General features: G+C 40.1%; 2 long non-coding RNA genes across 2 annotated transcripts; both read right to left on the bottom strand.

The window, feature by feature from the left end:
* Positions 1–835: 835 nt before the first annotated feature.
* LOC121758609 lies at positions 836–1216 on the bottom strand. The gene is made up of 3 exons (XR_006041527.1): positions 1144–1216; positions 982–1053; positions 836–875 (listed from the first exon to the last, which is right to left on the bottom strand). It is a non-coding gene; the product is annotated as an uncharacterized LOC121758609 (long non-coding RNA).
* Positions 1217–1895: 679 nt separating this feature from the next.
* Positions 1896–2668, bottom strand: LOC121758611. The gene is made up of 3 exons (XR_006041528.1): positions 2561–2668; positions 2371–2472; positions 1896–1972 (listed from the first exon to the last, which is right to left on the bottom strand). It is a non-coding gene; the product is annotated as an uncharacterized LOC121758611 (long non-coding RNA).
* Between the last annotated feature and the right edge of the window lie 16829 nt (positions 2669–19497).

Below are 19497 nucleotides of genomic sequence, written 5' to 3'. Positions count from 1 at the left end.
AATAGTAGGTAAAAGTTGTAAACCACACCATCCTCACTATATAAACCCCATAACCAATACAAACTCTCCATCACAAAAAAGGGAAAAAAACACAAACTTGTCCAATACAAGAAATCATCCAAAATTGACACACTAACACATCTCAATGAGCTGAGCCGTGATTCTGGGCACCACCCATTTGTTAGGCGTGGGGATGGACTACAAAAATGTCTTCATCATCGTGTCACCGTGGCTCAACTACATCTCCCGAAACTCTTCATCTCGCTCCTCAAATTTGATTTCTCACCCAGCTGTGAGTTGGAGGATTTTTCCCCAGCTTTTTCTTGACCTATATACAAGAAACACATAATTACAATTCAACATTTGAAACATAGTTTATATTACATCATTAAAATAGTTTGTAACTTCATTAAAAAGAGTATGTAGTTCATTTGTATGTGCAAACAACACAGCAGTCAAGTTCAATCCTAAAACCCTAAACCCATACAACACAGTAAATAGGTAGTTCATAATTAGAGTCTGTTACTTCATTATCATGTTTTTTTACTTCATTTTATCAATTTACTACTTCATACTTTACATAGTAGGGCATTAACTTCATTACTATCAATTTACATACCAGTTAACTTCACTTTTTACCTAGGTTATACTTCACTTTTTAGCTATGTACATAGTTATATGCATTTATATGAGCTACAGTTATAGATACTTCATATAATAGGTATTAGATTTCATTACTTAATACATAATAGTTAACTACACCATGTCAATTCAATATTTTAAAATAAAAATAGCTTAGACTCACTTTCTACCTTTCGGAATAGAATTTTTGGTCCCTTGAGCTGCATCCAATTTCTGTACAGATGAACCTTTTGCTACATAAAAAAATACAACACATTAAAAATTATAAAATGATCAAGATCTTACTTAATCATATGAATTCAATACTTCATTCATCTATGCTTTAATTTCATTTTTTACCTTTCTTAGCAGGGATTTCAATGGGGATTTCAGAACTACTTGCATTCATCTTCTTTTGAGAGGAAGTTTTACCTATACATGAGGTTTGTTAGTTAATACAACGTTAACTTAATCATATGAATTCAATACTTCATTCATCTATGCTTTAATTTCATTTTTTACCTTTGGTAACAGGTTTTCCAGTAGGGATTTCAGAACTACTTGCATTCTTCCTAGTTGGAGAGGAAGTTTTACCTATACATAACAAACACATAATTAATATACAACATATCATCCACAATTATAGATAGTTCACTTGGAATACTATGTTACTTCATTATTAAGTGTTATTACTTCATTTTTATAGTCTCTTACTTCATTATAATGTTTTATTACTTCATTTCAGTCATAAACCCTACTGTTTAAACATAGCATTTATATTACTTCATCATCATAATTTATTACTTCATCTTATCAATTTACTACTTCAGTGAAAAGAATGTGTAGTTCATTTGTATGTGCAAACAACACAGAAGTCAAGTTCAATCCTAAAACCCTAAACCCATACAACACAGTAAATAGGTAGTTCATAATTAGAGTCTGTTACTTCATTATAATGTTTCATTACTTCATTTTACAAATTTATTACTTCACTAAATAGAATATGTAGTTCATTTGAATTTAGTTAATATGCAGTTAACTTAATCATATGAATTCAATATATAATGCATTTATGCTTTAAGGAGACTTTTTTTACCTTCGCTGTGAGGGATTTCAGGAGCACTACTTGCATTCTTCTTGGGTGCAGAGGAAGTTGTACCTATACATAACAAACACACAAATCAATATACAACATATCATCCACAAGCATAGATAGTTCACTTGGAATACTATGTTACTTCATTAAGTGCACATTAAATATAAATTCATTTTTTACTTTTGGTAGCAGGGATTTCAGTAGGGACTTGAGGAGCACTACTTGCATTCTTCTTGGGTGCAGAGGAAGTTTTACCTATACATAACAAATACAGAAATTAATGTACAACATATCATCCACTTAGTTCACTTGGAATACTATGTTACTTCATTATTAATTGTTATTACTTCAATTTTAGAGTCACTTACTTCATTATAATGTTTTATTACTTCATTTGAGTCATAAACCCTACTGTTTAAACAGAGCATTTATATTACTTCATCATCATAATTTATTACTTCATCTTATCAATTTACTACTTCATTAAAAAGAATATGTAGTTTATATTAATGTCGAAAGAACACAACAATTTAGATTAATCCAAAAATCCTAAAACTATGCAATACAGGAAATAAGTAGTTCATAATTAGAGTCTGTTACTTCATTATAATGTTTTATTACTTCATTTTACAAATTTAAATCCTAGGTTTTACCTTCTGGATCTGGAATTTTGTTTCCAGGATCTGCATCGAGCTTGTGAGTTGCTTGTTTGACCGTCTTTGATTTAGCCGGATGCTTGCGAGTATATTATTGTGCTATTTTGACAAAAATCAGAATCAAAGTTAGGAAGTAGATGAAGTAAATTAAGTGTAAGATCTTTGAAAAGCTTCAAAGTTGTATTACCTTCACCAGAAGTTCGGCCGGAACGCAACTGGTGGCCAGAATTTTTCGTCGAAGATTTTCGAGTATCAACCATTTTGAAGAAGAAGTTGTGTAGTCGTTGATTTTGGCAGAGAAGCAGCGTTTGAGAGTCGATTTGCAGTAGAAATGAGAGACGATTTGGAGTAGAATATGAGCGTCGCTTTGTAGAAGAAGATTCGTCGCTTTGTTGTAGAAATTTCGTCGATTAGTAGAAGAATTCTTCGATTTGGAGAAGTATTCTACGATTTGAAGAAGAAAAGAGAGAGAGAGATGAGAATGAAGAGGAGCGGCGTGAATGAAGAGAAGCAGGGGTGATTTTTTTTTACCCTAGATGTAATTTGACCGAAATACCCCTAATTTGAAGTATATTGCTTATATAATGGAGTAGCGAAATTCATGAAACAATGGTTTAATCTCATCCATTAAAATCTAAATCTAAGAGCCCTAATTTGGACTCTAGTTCGGTTTTTAAGACTAGATTTGTGAATAATTAGACTATATATATATATATATATATATATATATATATATATAGGGATGTATTCATTTCCTTTTTGTATCTTTTGTTCTTTGTTCTTTTTAATCTCAGCCCCACGATTTTGTCATCCGACGGTTAGATTGACGCCACGTGTCATTTAATAATGCAGATTTTCAGTTGAATAATGCACACCTACTAATAATGCACCATTATAGTGTAATAATGTAGATTTTCAGTTGAATAATGCACACCGACTAATAATGCACCATTATAGTGTAATAATGCAGATCATCACAACCATCCAATTCAAGGATCCAAGGGCTGTGATTAAAAAGAACATTGGACTGAAAAGCTGCGAAGGACCTTAACACACCCCTATATATATATATATATATATATATATATATATATAAACCCTAAATTGTCACACTCCGACCAACCCTTTAGTCGTATATTCTATAATTATATAAATATGAAATTTCTAAGCAAATAACCTACATGTAAAATTCGTAAAACACCAATATAAGATAAAATCATATATCAACCTTTATCTGTTACATATTTCAAAACATTTTGAACTGTATTGAGACTCTCTCACCACTCTATATGTTATACATGGGTCCACATGCAAAATGACGAGGAAAGGAAGGTTGCTATAATGCGTCAGCCACCAACCCTGATAACACAAGGAGTTTCCAAAACTCATATCAACCAAACATCTGCGATATCTTTGCCTGAAAAATATTAGTGGTTTATATGAGCCGCAACTCAATGTATATAAATTTCACCTTTAATTTCACGTCACAGAAATATCAAACATATTCTTTAACTATAATATATATAACTAGAAACAATAAATATTATAAACAATTTCACATCCATATGCATATGCCTTTATGATCCTTTTTAATATTACGTGACTAATCAAGCCTGGTATCTGCCCGGGATTTTCATTGTATACGCCTCGTAGGTCCCTTATCTTTGTATTGACCTTTCCACGAAGTCCCTCTTTGCTTTTTGTATTGACCTTTCCACGAAGGCCCTTCTTTGCTCTTTGTATTGACCTTTCCACGAAGGTCCCTCTTTGCTCTTTTGCTTTGACCCGTAGGTCTATTATCATTGTATATGACATGTAGGTCTATTGCCATTGTATATCAGATCAAGAGCAAGAAAGTCACATATCCTTTTTAATCCCATGATTTAAATAATTCCAATACCATACGCCAAAAATATCCATTGCACTAATTACATATTCATATATTCCATCAATAACTCCAATACATTACACAAATCACATATCCATTTCACAAATCACATATCTTCGTCATATTACACCATCAAACACATAATCAAATCATAGTCAAATCATATAATTCAATTATTCACTTTGTTTAAACATCTAGCAAAGAAGCACATAAAATATGTAAAATTAAAAGTGTGATTTATACACACCTAATTATTACGATGGATAACCTGACACCTGATTATTATGATGGATAACCTAACCGATCACCTGATTATGTCTCCTGAGCCACAGCCTCGATCCTATTGAATATTATTAGCCGAAATAAATCCAAGAGCGTCTATGTAAAACTGTGAATTGTATATAAACATGAAACGTGTGCACGTGGTTTAGCTGAAATATAAATATTTTCTTCTAACTAACCTTCGAATAATTTCCTTCTCATCAATGTTTCTTTTTCGTTTCTGACTCGAACCCTCCATAAAAGAAATGATCTAAGAACTACGACATATAGTTTTATATATATAACCGAATACACCACTTACCGACTTAATTAGGAGCATAGGTAACTAAAAGGAACATTTTAATCTATGACTAAGCTATTTTGATTTTTATCCTCATCACACGTGCACTAACCAAAAGACTTCTACAAAGCCTATCTATTCTAGGTGTTAGTAAATGAGTGGTAGAAGTTTTTTTAGGCAAAGATATCGTTGATGTTTGGTTGATACGAGTTTTAAAAACTCCACGTGTTATCAGGGTTGGTGGCTAACGCATTATAGCAACCTTCCATTCCTCGTCATTTTGCATGTGAACCCATGTATAACATATAGAGTGGTGAGAGAGTCTCAATACAATTCAAAATGTTTTAAAATATGTAACAGATAAAGGTTAATTTCTGATTTTATCTTATATTGGTATTTTGCTAATTTTACATGTAGGTTATTTGCTTAAAAATTTCATATTTATATAATTATAGAATATACGACTAAAGGTTTGATCGGGGCGTGACATAAATATTATGTATTTTATTTGGAAAATAAATTATATCTTCCTCAATTGCAATGTTTAATGAAATAACTTAGTATATATATTACTCCCGTCCCATAAAATTAGAGACTTCTTGACAGCATATGTTTTAATGCTAAATTGATAAAGTAAGAGAGATGTAGAAAGAAAAAGTGGTTAAAGTATTGTTAGTGAAAAATGAAATCAACCTTTTAAAATGTAAAACTTGCCAAAAATAGAAATGAGCTATTTATATGGGACAATCCAAAATTAGAGAAGACGATTATTTTTATGGGACGGAGGAAATATGCTAAGAGAATTGACGGATGAAATTTTTATCTTTTTCGTTAGCTTAGCAAGAGGTATATATTTAATTTGCATGTTTCCTTTGGCCATATATTAAATTTTTTTTTTAATGTCAAAACGCTCAAACCTTACCAGGAAAGTGAGCCGCAAGAGTGCAATAAGGAAGAAAAATTTAAACAAACAAAAAAAAAAAACGGCCAGCAAGTCCTATGTCAAGAAAAATCTCCTCCTAGAAAAACCTAAGGCCAAACTAGTAATTTAAGAGCATGCAACAATAGCAAGAGTTGAACACAAAAGCACAAATCATCTCACGTCCACTTGACTACCGTGACCTTGTTTTTATCCCTCCCACTTTCTAACACCATTCCACCTTTCCAACAATTGTCCCGGTGAACACGTTTCTTTTCGGCTATCAGATGGGTTCAAATTTTGAAAAACCATCATCTATATCCCAAATAGACCCCACAATAACAATAACGTAGAGCATGAAAATCCACATTTTCTTATCAAACCTTCTAAAGGGGCTTCCGAGCCAAAAAAGAAGAAGCAAGTTTGAGAAGGCAAAGACAAATTTTTAACCATTAATTCACAACAAAAGTAGTATAGGAGCGGTCATTGGCGGACCCAGGATTTCGACGTTAGGGGTCTCAATTACTATTAAAAGTTGCAGAGTATTTTTTCGATGTCTACATCACCGCAAATAGCTATGGCATGAGTTGTATAGGAAGCGGCGATCCTGCAATTGAAGAAAATGTGCTCGATGATTTCTTCTTTCTTGCATATTGCACAGGACTATTTTCAATGAATGGGAAGGCCAATTCGAATAGTCTTAATTTCTTTGGCGTTGAAACAACTTAGTTAAGAATTTTTTTATTTCATTGTAAATTTTCCTAGTACGAGTTACGGACACACATGTAGAGATTGAAGAGGTTCGATGGACTTATAACCTCATTTTTTACATTCGTAAATTTCTTTATTCGTTAGAAACTTTTACTCTGACTAATATTAATAGTAGTAAGAATTAAGATAATCAAATTAATCAGGCTATTTTAACTAAAAGTATGTAAGGTTCGGCTCACTTAGTTTTTGTAGTGTTATGTTCACTAGACTATTAGGATGAAAGATAATTAATAATCGAATTTGTATGGTAACTTAAAATGTGTTGCATAGAAAAACTGAAAGGTAACGTATAATGTGAGGAAATCAGCATTTAAGGATATAGACTTTTTTTTTTCTGGACAAATGATATAAGACAGCTACACTCTCGGTACCAATATTAAAGGAATATTTACAAAAATTTGCTAAGATATGTTTGATAAAATTGATACTGCAATATTTACAGAGACTGTGATACAATTTATAAGTTAAAATATATTGTGACAGAATTGATAAAATCTAGAACTTCCTCCATCCTACTCTATTTTGGAAAAATAATACCCCATTCGTCCGCCATTAGAAGTCTTATTTCTTGGCGGCACGAATTTTAAAAAATGTTAAGAAAAATTGATAAAAAAGGTCAGTGGAATAGGAGTCCTACTTGTATATATAGATGGTGTTCGGTTTCCAAGATAAAATAGTATCAAGATATAATTTAGAATTGAGTTGTAAGATTATTTTAGTCATAGGGGTTACCTATGACTAATTATCTCATGATTATCCATCTAGGATTGAGTTGTGGTGTGACGCCCCGGAAATTTCGATCCCTCTTCGAGATAAATCGGCTCTTTTAGCTTAATTAATTTTCGTTAGAGGGCGTAAACTGTTCCGTTGTAATTCCCGACGTTGAATCAAATAAAGTGTTTCGTTGGAAGAATTAAAGTTCAAGGAAATTTACTTCAATGATAGGAAATATGCTTTTATTAAAGAGTACATTTTGGAGATACAATTGCAAGGAGGATGGAGATACAAATTGTACATGCTTCGATTTCCACACAGTGTAAGAGCATCCGCAACGCGGTGCCGTCGCCGTTCCTATGCCGTTCCGGAGGAACGGTTTCGCGGCGGCACGCGTTGCAGCGTGCGTTCCGTCGCCATTCCGTGCCGCCACCGTTCCCATGCCGTGCCGCGTTTCGTTCCTCCGGAACGCGGAACGAAACGTTCCGCCACGCGCCGAGGCGACGTGGCGGACTCCCATTCGACGCGTGAAGCCCACTCGCTGCCCCGCGAGTGGGCTTCGTCCCGATGACGCAATAATTCATTTTTTTTTAAAAAAAATTCGAATTTAATAAAAAAAAAAAAAATTTTTTTTTTATTAACGGTAATGAGACCGTTAATTTTATAGCCGTTTTTTTTTTAATTTATTTATTTACTCTATAAATACTCCTATTTCATACTCATTTCAATCACAAACACACATCTATTTCTCTCAATTTCCACCCCAATTTTCATCTCAAATCAACTCTATTTTCCTTCTCCCAAATTTAATCAAACTAATGGATCCTTATGAACAAATGCGTCAAATATTGGAACAATCACTTGAAGAAGATCGACGACGGGAGGCGGAAGAAGCCGCTCCGCCCCAACGTCGCTCCCGTACGTACATCCATCGTAACCGGGAGGAAGCCGCCGCAAGGTTAGTACGCGACTACTTCTGCGATAACCCGGTTTGGGGAGATACGTACTTCCGTCGCCGTTTCCGCATGGGGAAACCGTTATTTCTCCACATCGCGAATACTTTGGCAGCCCGGGAAGAGTTCTTCCAGGAAGGGTTCGACGCGGTCGGACGTCCCAGCCACACGACGCTGCAGAAATGTACTGCAGCAATCCGCCAGCTTGCGACTGGACAAACGGCCGACATGTTCGACGAATACCTCCACATCGGAGATAGCACTGGGCGAATGTGCTTGCTCAAATTCTGCAAAGGCATCCGGGCAGCCTTCACCGACGAATTTCTCCGGAGGCCAAGCACGGCCGATTGTCAGTTCCTTCTCGACCTTCACGAAACAGTGCACGGATTCCCAGGGATGCTCGGCAGCGTCGATTGCATGCACTGGCAATGGAAGAATTGCCCGGTGGCGTGGAAGGGGTCCTACACGAGCGGCCACAAAGGTACCCACCCAACCGTTATACTCGAGGCTGTTGCCGACTACCGCCTTTGGATCTGGCACGCGTACTTCGGGGTCCCCGGGTCGAACAACGACGTAAACGTGCTCAACCAGTCCGACCTCTTGACCGAAGTTTTGGATGGTAAAGCGCCGGCCATCAACTTCGTCGCCAACAATCGGCTTTATAAAATGGGGTACTATCTCGCCGATGGCATCTACCCGAAGTGGCCTACCTTCGTGAAGACGTGCAGTGGGTCTGCGAACCCAAAGCAGGCTCTTTTTGCGCAGAAGCAGGAGGCTGCTCGCAAGGATGTGGAGAGGGCGTTCGGGGTTCTCCAAGCGCGCTTCAACATCATCAAAGCCCCGGCTCGTACGTGGTTCATGGAGAACATGGTCGACATCATGTATACGTGCATAATCTTGCACAACATGATTGTCCAAGACGAAGGACCCGAGGCGGGAAATTGGTTCGACCCCGAATCCCCCGGAAGCTCAACCGCAAGTAGTCCGCCTCGAAGTGGAGCGCATCCGTCTATACAAGAACGGTTATCTATTCGTGCAAGGACACGCGACTCTAGCGCCCACACCCAACTCCAACATGATCTAATTGAGCACATTTGGGCAAACTTTGGCGGATGAAATTATTAAAATTGTGTACTTTTATTTTTTTATGATTTTAATTGTGTGCTTTTTATTTTTTTAAGTTTAAGTTGTAACTTTGTTTTAATGTTGTGTGTTTTTTAATAAAATGTGTTTGTTTTTTTAATTGAATTGAGTTGAAATTAAAAAAAAATGAAATTGAATGAATAGTAATTTAAGGAACGGTTAAGGAACGGTTAAGGAACGAGGGTTGCAGGTTCCGTTCCTTAGTTAAGGAATGGAGTAAAAAAGTACAGTGGGGCCCTCAAATAGTGGTTTAAGGAACGGTTTAGGAACGGTATAGGAACAGCGTTGTGGATGGCCTAACAACTAATCCTACTCTAAGCTATGAGATGAACTAAGATCAAACTAGTAGCTAATATGGGACTTGGTCAAAAGCTACTCAAAGTCTAATGCTTGAACAATGGCTAAGTTTAGCAATAAAACAAAGGGAGTGAGGTAATGGATTCTCTCTTGTCTCCCTCCTCTTTTTCTCGAAATTCCAGCCCTCCATATGACTCCAGGAAGGCAGCCTACACCTGCAAAGCTTACAATGAAAGGGGTATTAGATTTTAGACACAAGTAAGGGAAGACGGAGACACAAGCTCAATAAGGAAATGAGGAGAAATAGAGCCGTATAGGTCAGCCTGTAGGCTGCAAAATAGAGCCAAGATCAGCTCCCTTCTGTCAACCATTCAGTTACACCAAAGTAGGAACCAAGGCAAATGGATCTAGAGAAATGAGCTTGGTATATGCTCAAAAAGGGATCATGGGTCAGATTCCCCATCCCCTCAACCGAGGTCAATCTGGCAGCCAAGGGAGACAGCCAAGTTTATCACCAATTTAGCCTGCAGAACACATTCATCAAACTCAAAAGGGAGCAAGCTGGCAGCCCCAAAATAGGAGGCTTTGTCCCCAAGTCTCAGTCACAAACAGCCAAGAGTGACAGTCCCGAACTTACATCAATCTAGCATGATCACCCTAGTTACAAAGATCAAAAGGGAGCTAAACTTAAAGCCAAAAGTAGTAACGCCCAATGCCCCATGAGCTGCCACAAGAAGCCAAAGGAATGGCTTATAAATACCGCCCTCCCCTCCCCACTCCACACACATATTCTGCCAAATTCTCGCAAGGCAAGGGAGTGCAATGGAGTGAGGAGCGGCGGCGCGGAGCAGCGGCAGTGAGAAGGGCAGGCCGAAGGAGTTCATCGATCAAGGTAAACCCCCTCAACAACAACACTCCGTGCATCATATAGAATAAGCCATCAGAGAATCGAACCTAGACTCATAACAAATTACAGAATGAAGCTTAGGATCGAATAGGGCTCAACAATCATCACAACGAACTCATACAGTGAGATCTTAAAGAGTTAGAACATAGTAGCTAAAATCCCTCGTTAAGATCAAACGAAATGCTCAACGATCACCAAGCTAATGCTTAACTCGAAAATTAAACGGGGAAAGAGGGAGTGAGGGAAGGGACTTAACTTCTGGACCGGGAGGCTGCCGGAGCGGCAGCGCGCGAGGCGGAGGCGGTGCGGCGCGAGGACGACTCCCCGCTAGACTCCAGCGACGGACGAAACGGCGGATGGCCGTCGAGATGACGAATTCGACGAGAGCGAGAGCCTCGGCGGGAGAGACGGAGGAGGAGGGAAAGAGAGAAAGGCGACGCCTTTTTCTCCCATTGGTAACACCGCGGCTCCCCAAATCGAAGAGGAGCGAACGGTGGGGTGAATTCGCCGGAGGCGGCGTGAATTCGTCGGAGGAAGGAGAGGGATCGGCGGAAGAATTTATGCTGCTGCATTTGTTAATTTGGGAATTGAAATGGAGAGAAGGGAAAGAAATGAGATGTTGAGAGAGAGAGTCACGGTAGGGAGAGGGAGTATATTGGGCTCACTTATTTTTGGAATTGGGCCAAGAAAGTTATTTTAGTTTGGGCCAAGAAGTTTTAATTGTTGGGCTAAGTCCCATTTAATAATTAGAGCATCTCCAGTGGGCGGACATCCCACTAGGACATCCACTAGGACATCCCAAAAACACCTCCTGCCACGTCACTAGGACTTCCCATCCCACTGCCACGTCACTAGGACATCCCCTCCTATGTCCGCCCTTCCCACTAGGACATCCCGCAATAAAAAAAAATCATATATTCACAAATAAAACAATTTACATTTACGGAAATAAAATTTGACCGAGAATACGAACGGGAAAAATTAACAACTTCATCGGAAAAAACATACATGATTCGAAAAAAAAAATTACATACTAATAAAAAAAACTTCATACATTATCACGTCAACCCCTCCGAGTCCAAACCTCTTCGATGATATCCTGCTGAAGTCGAACATGGGCATCTGTTTGCCGCATGTCGGCAAATGCACGCAGCCGCGCGACCTCTCCATGAGGTACCCCCATATTCACATTCGCGGTGGCCACGCCGTGACTTGGACCTGCACCCGTATCATCTTCATTGGTCCACTGAGTCAGTTCCGCAGCTTCATTTTCGACAATCATGTTGTGCATTATGATACATGCGTACATGATATCGCCGATGTTGGGAATATACCACTGCCGTGCAGGACCCTTCACAACCGCCCACCGACTCTGGAGCACACCAAATGCCCGCTCCACATCCTTGCGCGCTGCTTCCTGACGGCTCGCAAAGTATGTCTTCTTTTGTCCGAGCGGATGCTTGATTGACTTCACAAAGACGGGCCAGTTTGGGTATATTCCATCCGCCAAATAGTACCCCATATTATGCTGGTTGCCGTTGGCGACGAAACTGATGGCGGGACCAACGCCATTGCACTGAGCGTTGAACAGGGGCGACGACTGGAGAACGTTGATGTCGTTGTTGGACCCGGCGACTCCAAAATAAGCATGCCATATCCACAGCCGGTAGTCAGCTACAGCTTCAAGGATCATCGTGGGATGCTTGGCTTTGAAGCCGGTAGTGTACATCCCCTTCCAGGCGGCGGGGCAGTTCTTCCACTCCCAATGCATACAATCTATGCTGCCCAACATCCCAGGGAACCCGTGCACCGACCCATGCATATCTATCAGCATCTGGCAGTCTTCGGGGCTCGGACTCCGAAGATACCGCTCCCCGAATATCGCTCTCACGCCCGCGCAAAAATTCTGCAGACACTCGACGGCTGTCGTCTCGCCAATGTGGAGGTACTCGTCGAACATGTCGGCCGCGCCTCCATACGCTAGTTGTCTGATTGCGACAGTGCACTTCTGCAAGGGCGTGAGTCCGGGTTTGCCAGCTGCATCCTCTCTGATCCTAAAATACAGGTATCTTCTCTCTAAAGCACCCACGATGTGCAGAAACAGCGGACGATGCATCCTAAAGCGTCGCCGGAATAAGGCTTCCCCAAAACGCGGTTGCGGAGCGAAGTAGTCCGCATACAACCGAATATGTGCAGCAATGTGGTCACGGGGTACTTGAGTTCGACGATGGATCGGTCGAGGTACCGCCGCCTGCTGCCGCCGCTGCAACCTCTGTTGTAGCAGCCTCTCTATCGCACCTTCAACAGCGACCTCCAACTCATTCTCGCTATCACTTTCACTAGACATTCTAGATATACTTGAAATTAGAGATGTAGAGAGAGAAACTTGTTAACACAAGTGGTGCGAATGAAATAAAATTCAACGAGCCGTATATATAGAGTTTTAAAAAAAAATTAAAAAACGGGACGTCCGACCGGACTTCCGACTGGACGCCACAATGGCGGACGTCCGCCCGCCCGTCGCCGGGACGTCCGAGGACACCCGACGTCCTCACGGGACGTCCGTATCCGACCCTAAACGCCACAATGGCGGACGTCCCGGTCGCCCGTCGCGACGTCCGACCGGATGTCCGACCGGACGTCCGCCATTGGAGATGCTCTTAGAGTACAGTGGACAGTCTCAATTAAATGGTTGGGCCAAGTATCATTCTTTATTTGAGAGATGGAATAAAGAATAAATTGGAGGAGTAAGGAAATTGTAATTTAGTAAAGAAAGTGGGCCGAGAATTATTTAAGCTTGGATGCTTGATCATAAATTAATTAATTCCCGAATAAAGTATTAAAATTTCGAAGACGGAAAATGATGAAGATGGGGACACGGGAAGCCGACCGGCGTCGCCCCGCGACGCCATGGGCGGCCTTAAGGAAAATCCTATAAAAGCCGAGACTAAGACGTAGGTGCTATCCTATAGGATGCATGCATGCTTTTATCAAGAAAAATAGTTCGAGTACTAATTAGCGTGTTACGCTATTTATTTCTAAAGGAGAATTTATACAAGAGCAAGTAAGGCCAAACGAGGAATTTTAATTGGAGATAAACATACCAGGTGGGCTTTCTTTTAATATCCAGCGCTATAGTGTGGATATAAAGCAAATACTTTTGAAGTTATGAAATATCATCTTTTCTCAAAATGGAACTGTGGTTATTTTTTTAAAAATCGTTGTCATGCCATAAAACGTTTGTTGTTGAGACCTGTCTGTTAGGGCGATATGCCTTGGGTTCTGGCGACGCCAAACCGTGAACGAATTCGGCGATGAACGAATTCGGTGATGAATAAATTCGGTGATGAACGAATTCGGTGATGAACGAATTCGGTGATGAATAAATTCGGTGGTGAACGAATTCGGTGATGAACGAATTCGGTGATGAATAAATTCGGTGATGAACGAATTCGGTGATGAATAAATTCGGTGGTGAATGAATTCGGTGATGAACGAATTCGGTGATGAATAAATTCGGTGGTGAATGAATTCGGTGATGAACGAATTCAATGATGAATAAATTCGGTGGTGAATGAATTCGGTGATGAACGAATTCGGTGATGAATAAATTCGGTGATGAACGAATTCAATGATGAATAAATTCGGTGGTGAATGAATTCGGTGATGAACGAATTCGGTGATGAATAAATTCGGTGATGAACGGTGAACGATAAACGATGAATGATGAAAGAACTTAGTCTGCAGACGAACTTTTAGCTCCAAAAAGAATTTAGTATGCTCGGGCCTTTTAAGAAAAACCCCCTGTGTGATACTGTTGATGGATGACAACTTATATTTGTATGTTTTGTTTTCGGCACGTGTCCACTGAGTACTCATGTACTCAGCCCTGCATGTATTTATAAATGTGCAGGTTGAACGTTAAGATGGAGAAGAATTGATCGGAGTCGATGCTATTAAATAATCGTGTGGATTTCTCGACGATTCGTGTCTTCATACACGAAGTCGTTTAGTAGGGACCTATTCCGCTGTGTTTTGTTGAATGAGAATAGTAATGTCTCATCATTGAACTCTGATTCAGTTGACATGTCAAATTATTCTATTTTGAGATCTTGTAACCAAATACTTGCATTCTAATTTGCGGTATCAATTGATTGGCCTTTGGCAAGTCCCTTGAGTTCTTTTCTCGTTTCGTTAATTCCGCTTATTAGTCACGGATTTTCCGCTTTTGCTATCATTAGCAAAGTGCGGTCGTGACAGAGTGGTATCAGAGCCTCAGTTTCTTTCCCGCTATGAGATCCACACCTTTCTTCAGTAAAGATCTAGACTTGTTCACTAGATCATTCCAAGTAATCGACTCGATCAATACTCCAAGACGTTTAACCAAACAAGTTGAAAGATGAAGAAGTGGGAAATTTTGATATAACTAAAACAAAGTGCGACGAGAATATTTTACCTAGTCAAGATAATAGAAAGAAATGAGAGGGAATGAGTACTCTCCCTAAAGAATGTAGTTCAATCTGGGATTATGAAGGATGAACCATAAATCCTACTATTGCTTTCCCGAGCAACAATTTTGAGACGATGCTAGATAAGAGTTAAGCACGAAAGCGGGATCTAAAGCGACGTGACGTTTTGCACAAGAAGAGCCAATGCCCAATGCATAAGAGCACGAGAGGGGCAACTGTTGAAAAGAAGGACGAGGAACGATGCTATAATGGAATAGCACGAGATAGATTCTCACTGTGGCCAAGCCACTCTTGTAAGATCCGAAAGCAAGTGTTGATCCCATCACTTTTCATGAGACCTTATAGAAACGCTCGATCTGAGATACGAACTTAGTCTAATGACGTTAGATCTCACAATAAGTGGCTCTAGTTGATAACTTTCCCTACATGGATTTTCGTGCATCGATTCGTTTTCTTTCGAATACCTTCGACGGACTCAAGATAACCCCACCACATGGATGAAATAGACAAATTTAATCAGCAGTACTTACTTGGATTTCCAGAAAATCTCTTTCTTTGAACATCCTTAACGGAAATGCCTTCCTGTCTGTTTAACATTATTGATCGACCTGCGTTCTGCAAAGCAGGGTGTCAATACTTCTTTTTTTTCTATGAAAGTTGTGACCCATTTCCAGATTATGATTAAAAATTCAATTTCAGACACTTTGAGCAACTTGCATTGCAAATCAATGTGCCACTTCTTATCTTGGGTACATCTGATCGCTATTCACCTTCAGTTGCATGAGCACGAGCTTTGCTCTTATATTTTCAGATATGTCGATTGACAACAACTTTTCTTACTCATCATTCGTATGAGCAATATTTTGACTTCGCAAGCCCAATCGCATTGTTATTCTAACGTTGTTTGTCTCTAGAACCTTCAGACTAAGCTCGTTTTTCTAAACCTCGTCTTTAATGAATGACGTATTCTTCTTGAAACTCCTGTTAACTCTTGTTATTTTGCAAACATGTATATGACAAGTTCTTTCTTACAAGAATGAGATTTTCTCATGTTCAATTCAACTACATGTTTGTTCCATCTGGGGAATTTTTGTCATGTCTTCAATGATCGTTAAGACTAGCATACCCACTTCATTCTTAACGAGTTACTTTAGCTGCTACCCCAGAGGTTTATCTTCTTGAGAATTTTCTTGACAACATGCGAATTCTTCAACGTGATTCTATTTTCACTAGCTTTGACATTTTTAGAGGATGGTCAGCGCGACTTCGTGGCAATTGCCTACACTTTCATGTACTACTGCGACTGACTCTTCCAAGCTTTAACACATTTGAGACATCAATCTATTGTTAGCAAGATCCTCTTGAATCTGAACGGTCAACTGGACCATACTATTTGATGCCTATTATGAGAACTCTAATTCGTTTCGTCCTATTTCGTGGTGCATTTCATTTCTTTCGAGAAGTCCCCAAGTTCTATGGGTTTGCTTGAAACCTCTTAACCAGTGTGATCTTTTGAAAGAGTCAAACCAGAGAAATCTTCAAGTTTACTTGAGCTTAGTCCTGCTATCCTTGTAAACCAATCATTGCGAGTTGGTGATTTTAATTCACAGAGTCACACCGGAGGTTTTATTTTTGTCACCTTGAGTAATTCGAGAACTTTTTTTCAAGACGAGGGAATTTTTTTTCAGTACTTCTTCATGCTGAAATCAGTATCATCTAAGTTAAGTCTGTTTGACTAAATTTCCAATGCAAGACTCTCAACAAAGGCGGTGCCTTGATCCTTTTCAAATACCTATGAGAAATAAGTCATGATAGACAGACATGAGTAAAGATGATGCACCTAACGACCCTACACGAGTTACATAAGAAAAGTTGATCGATGGATACGCACATAACGAATAGAAATAAGTGAGTTGCGAGAAACGGAGATTCACACCACGGTTATGCAAGATCAGTTATAAAGAAGTACAAGTAGCCTCACAGATTACGTGTTAACGATTAAATGTCGACGACAAGAGAGTTGGCAAATTAGAAACCACAAGTGTGAGACAACGGAGAAAAAAATGGAGTCCTCGCAACAGGAAACAAGCACGGATGTCAGTGACGAACGACGATCGGATATTCTGTGATATGGCTCGGTACGCACCAGAACAGTTGAAAACTATGAGAAGATGGCGGAAAAATGTTGTGCCAGTCTAAGGTACGAGATGCGCATGGCACTGGCCAGCCATGGAGGACTGTCCTACTCTGAGACTTTGGGTAGATCACTAAACATCGAGGCAGCCATGCCGTGAGAGGAAAATTCTGGACAGGAAGGTGCAACAATTAAGAAATAAATCCATTCCTTCAGTGAAAGTACTTTGGGAGCACCACGGGCAGGAAGAGGTCACGTGGGAGTTAGAAGATAAAATGAGGGAGCGATACCCCCAGATGTTCAAGTGAAGCCGTACAAATTTCGGGACGAAATTTCGTTTAAGGAGGGTGGAATGTGATGCCCCGGAAATTTCGATCCCTCTTCAAGATAAATCGGCTCTTTTAGCTTAATTAATTTTCGTTAGAGGGCGTAAAATGTTCCGTTGTAATTCCCGACGTTGAATCAAATAAAGTGTTTCGTTGGAAGAATTAAAGTTCAAGGAAATTTACTTCAATGATAGGAAATATGCTTTTATTAAAGAGTACATTTTCGAGATACAATTGCAAGGAGGATGGAAATACAAATTGTACATGCTTCGATTTCCACAGAGTGTAACAACTAATCCTACTCTAAGCTATGAGATAAACTAAGATCAAACTAGTAGCTAATATGGGACTTGGTCAAAAGCTACTCAAAGTCTAATGCTTGAACAATGGCTAAGTTTAGCAATAAAACAAAGGGAGTGAGGTAATGGATTCTCTCTTGTCTCCCTCCTCTTTTTCTCGAAATTCCAGCCCTCCATATGACTCCAGGAAGGCAGCCTACACCTGCAAAGCTTACACAGAAAGGGGTATTAGATTTTAGACACAAGTAAGGGAAGAGGGAAACACAAGCTCAATAAGGAAATGAGGAGAAATAGAGCCGTATAGGTCAGCCTGTAGGCTGCAAAATAGAGCCAAGATCAGCTCCCTTCTGTCAACCATTCAGTTACACCAAAGTAGGAACCAAGGCAAATGGACCTAGTGAAATGAGCTTGGTATATGCTCAAAAAGGGATCATGGGTCAGATTCCCCATCCCCTCAACCGAGGTCAATCTGGCAGCCAAGGGAGGCAGCCAAGTTTATCACCAATTTAGCATGCAGAACACATTCATCAAACTCAAAAGGGAGCAAGTTGGCAGCCCCAAAATAGGAGGCTTTGTCCCCAAGTCTCAGTCACAAACAGCCAAGAGTGACAGCCCCGAACTTACATCAATCAAGCATGATCACCCTAGTTACAAAGATCAAAAGGGAGCTAAACTTAAAGCCAAAAGTAGTAACGCCCAATGCCCCATGAGCTGCCACAAGAAGCCAAAGGAATGGCTTATAAATACCGCCCTCCCCTCTCCACTCCACACACATATTCTGCCAAATTCTCGCAAGGCAAGGGAGTGCAACGGAGTGAGGAGCGGCGGCGCGGAGCAGCGGCAGTGAGAAGGGCAGGCCGAAGGAGTTCATCGATCAAGGTAAACCCCCTCAACAACAACACTCCGTGCATCATATAGAATAAGCCATCAGAGAATCGAACCTAGACTCGTAACAAATTACAGAGTGAAGCTTAGGATCGAATAGGGCTCAACAATCATCACAACGAACTCATACAGTGGGATCTTAAAGAGTTAGAACATAGTAGCTAAAATCCCTCGTTAAGATCAAACGAAATGCTCAACGATCACCAAGCTAATGCTTAACTCGAAAATTAAACGGGGAAAGAGGGAGTGAGGGAAGGGACTTAACTTCTGGACCGGGAGGCTGCCGGAGCGGCAGCGCGCGAGGCGGAGGTGGTGCGGCGCAAGGACGACTCCCCGCTAGACTCCAGCGACGGACGAAACGGCGGATGGCCGTCGAGACGACGAATTCGCCGAGAACGAGAGCATCGGCGGGAGAGACGGATGAGGAGGGAAAGAGAGAAAGGCGACGCCTTTTTCTCCCATTGGTAACACCGCGGCTCCCCAAATCGAAGAGGAGCGAACGGTGGGGTGAATTCGCCGGAGGCGGCGTGAATTCGTCGGAGGAAGGAGAGGGATCGGCGGAAGAATTTATGCTGCTGCATTTCTTAATTTGGGAATTGAAATGGAGAGAAGAGAAAGAAATGAGATGTTGAGAGAGAGAGTCACGGTAGGGAGAGGGAGTATATTGGGCTCACTTATTTTTGGAATTAGGCCAAGAAAGTTATTTTAGTTTGGGCCAAGAAGTTTTAATTGTTGGGCTAAGTCCCATTTAATAATTAGAGTACAGTGGACTGCCTCAATTAAATGGTTGGGCCAAGTATCATTCTTTATTTGAGAGATGGAATAAAGAATAAATTGGAGGAGTAAGGAAATTGTAA

Source organism: Salvia splendens, chromosome 12 (genome assembly GCF_004379255.2).
Source record: "Salvia splendens isolate huo1 chromosome 12, SspV2, whole genome shotgun sequence".
Classification (NCBI taxonomy): Eukaryota; Viridiplantae; Streptophyta; class Magnoliopsida; order Lamiales; family Lamiaceae; genus Salvia; species Salvia splendens.
Note: the sequence above shows the minus strand (reverse complement) of the source record. Positions and strands in the feature narration are given on the sequence as shown.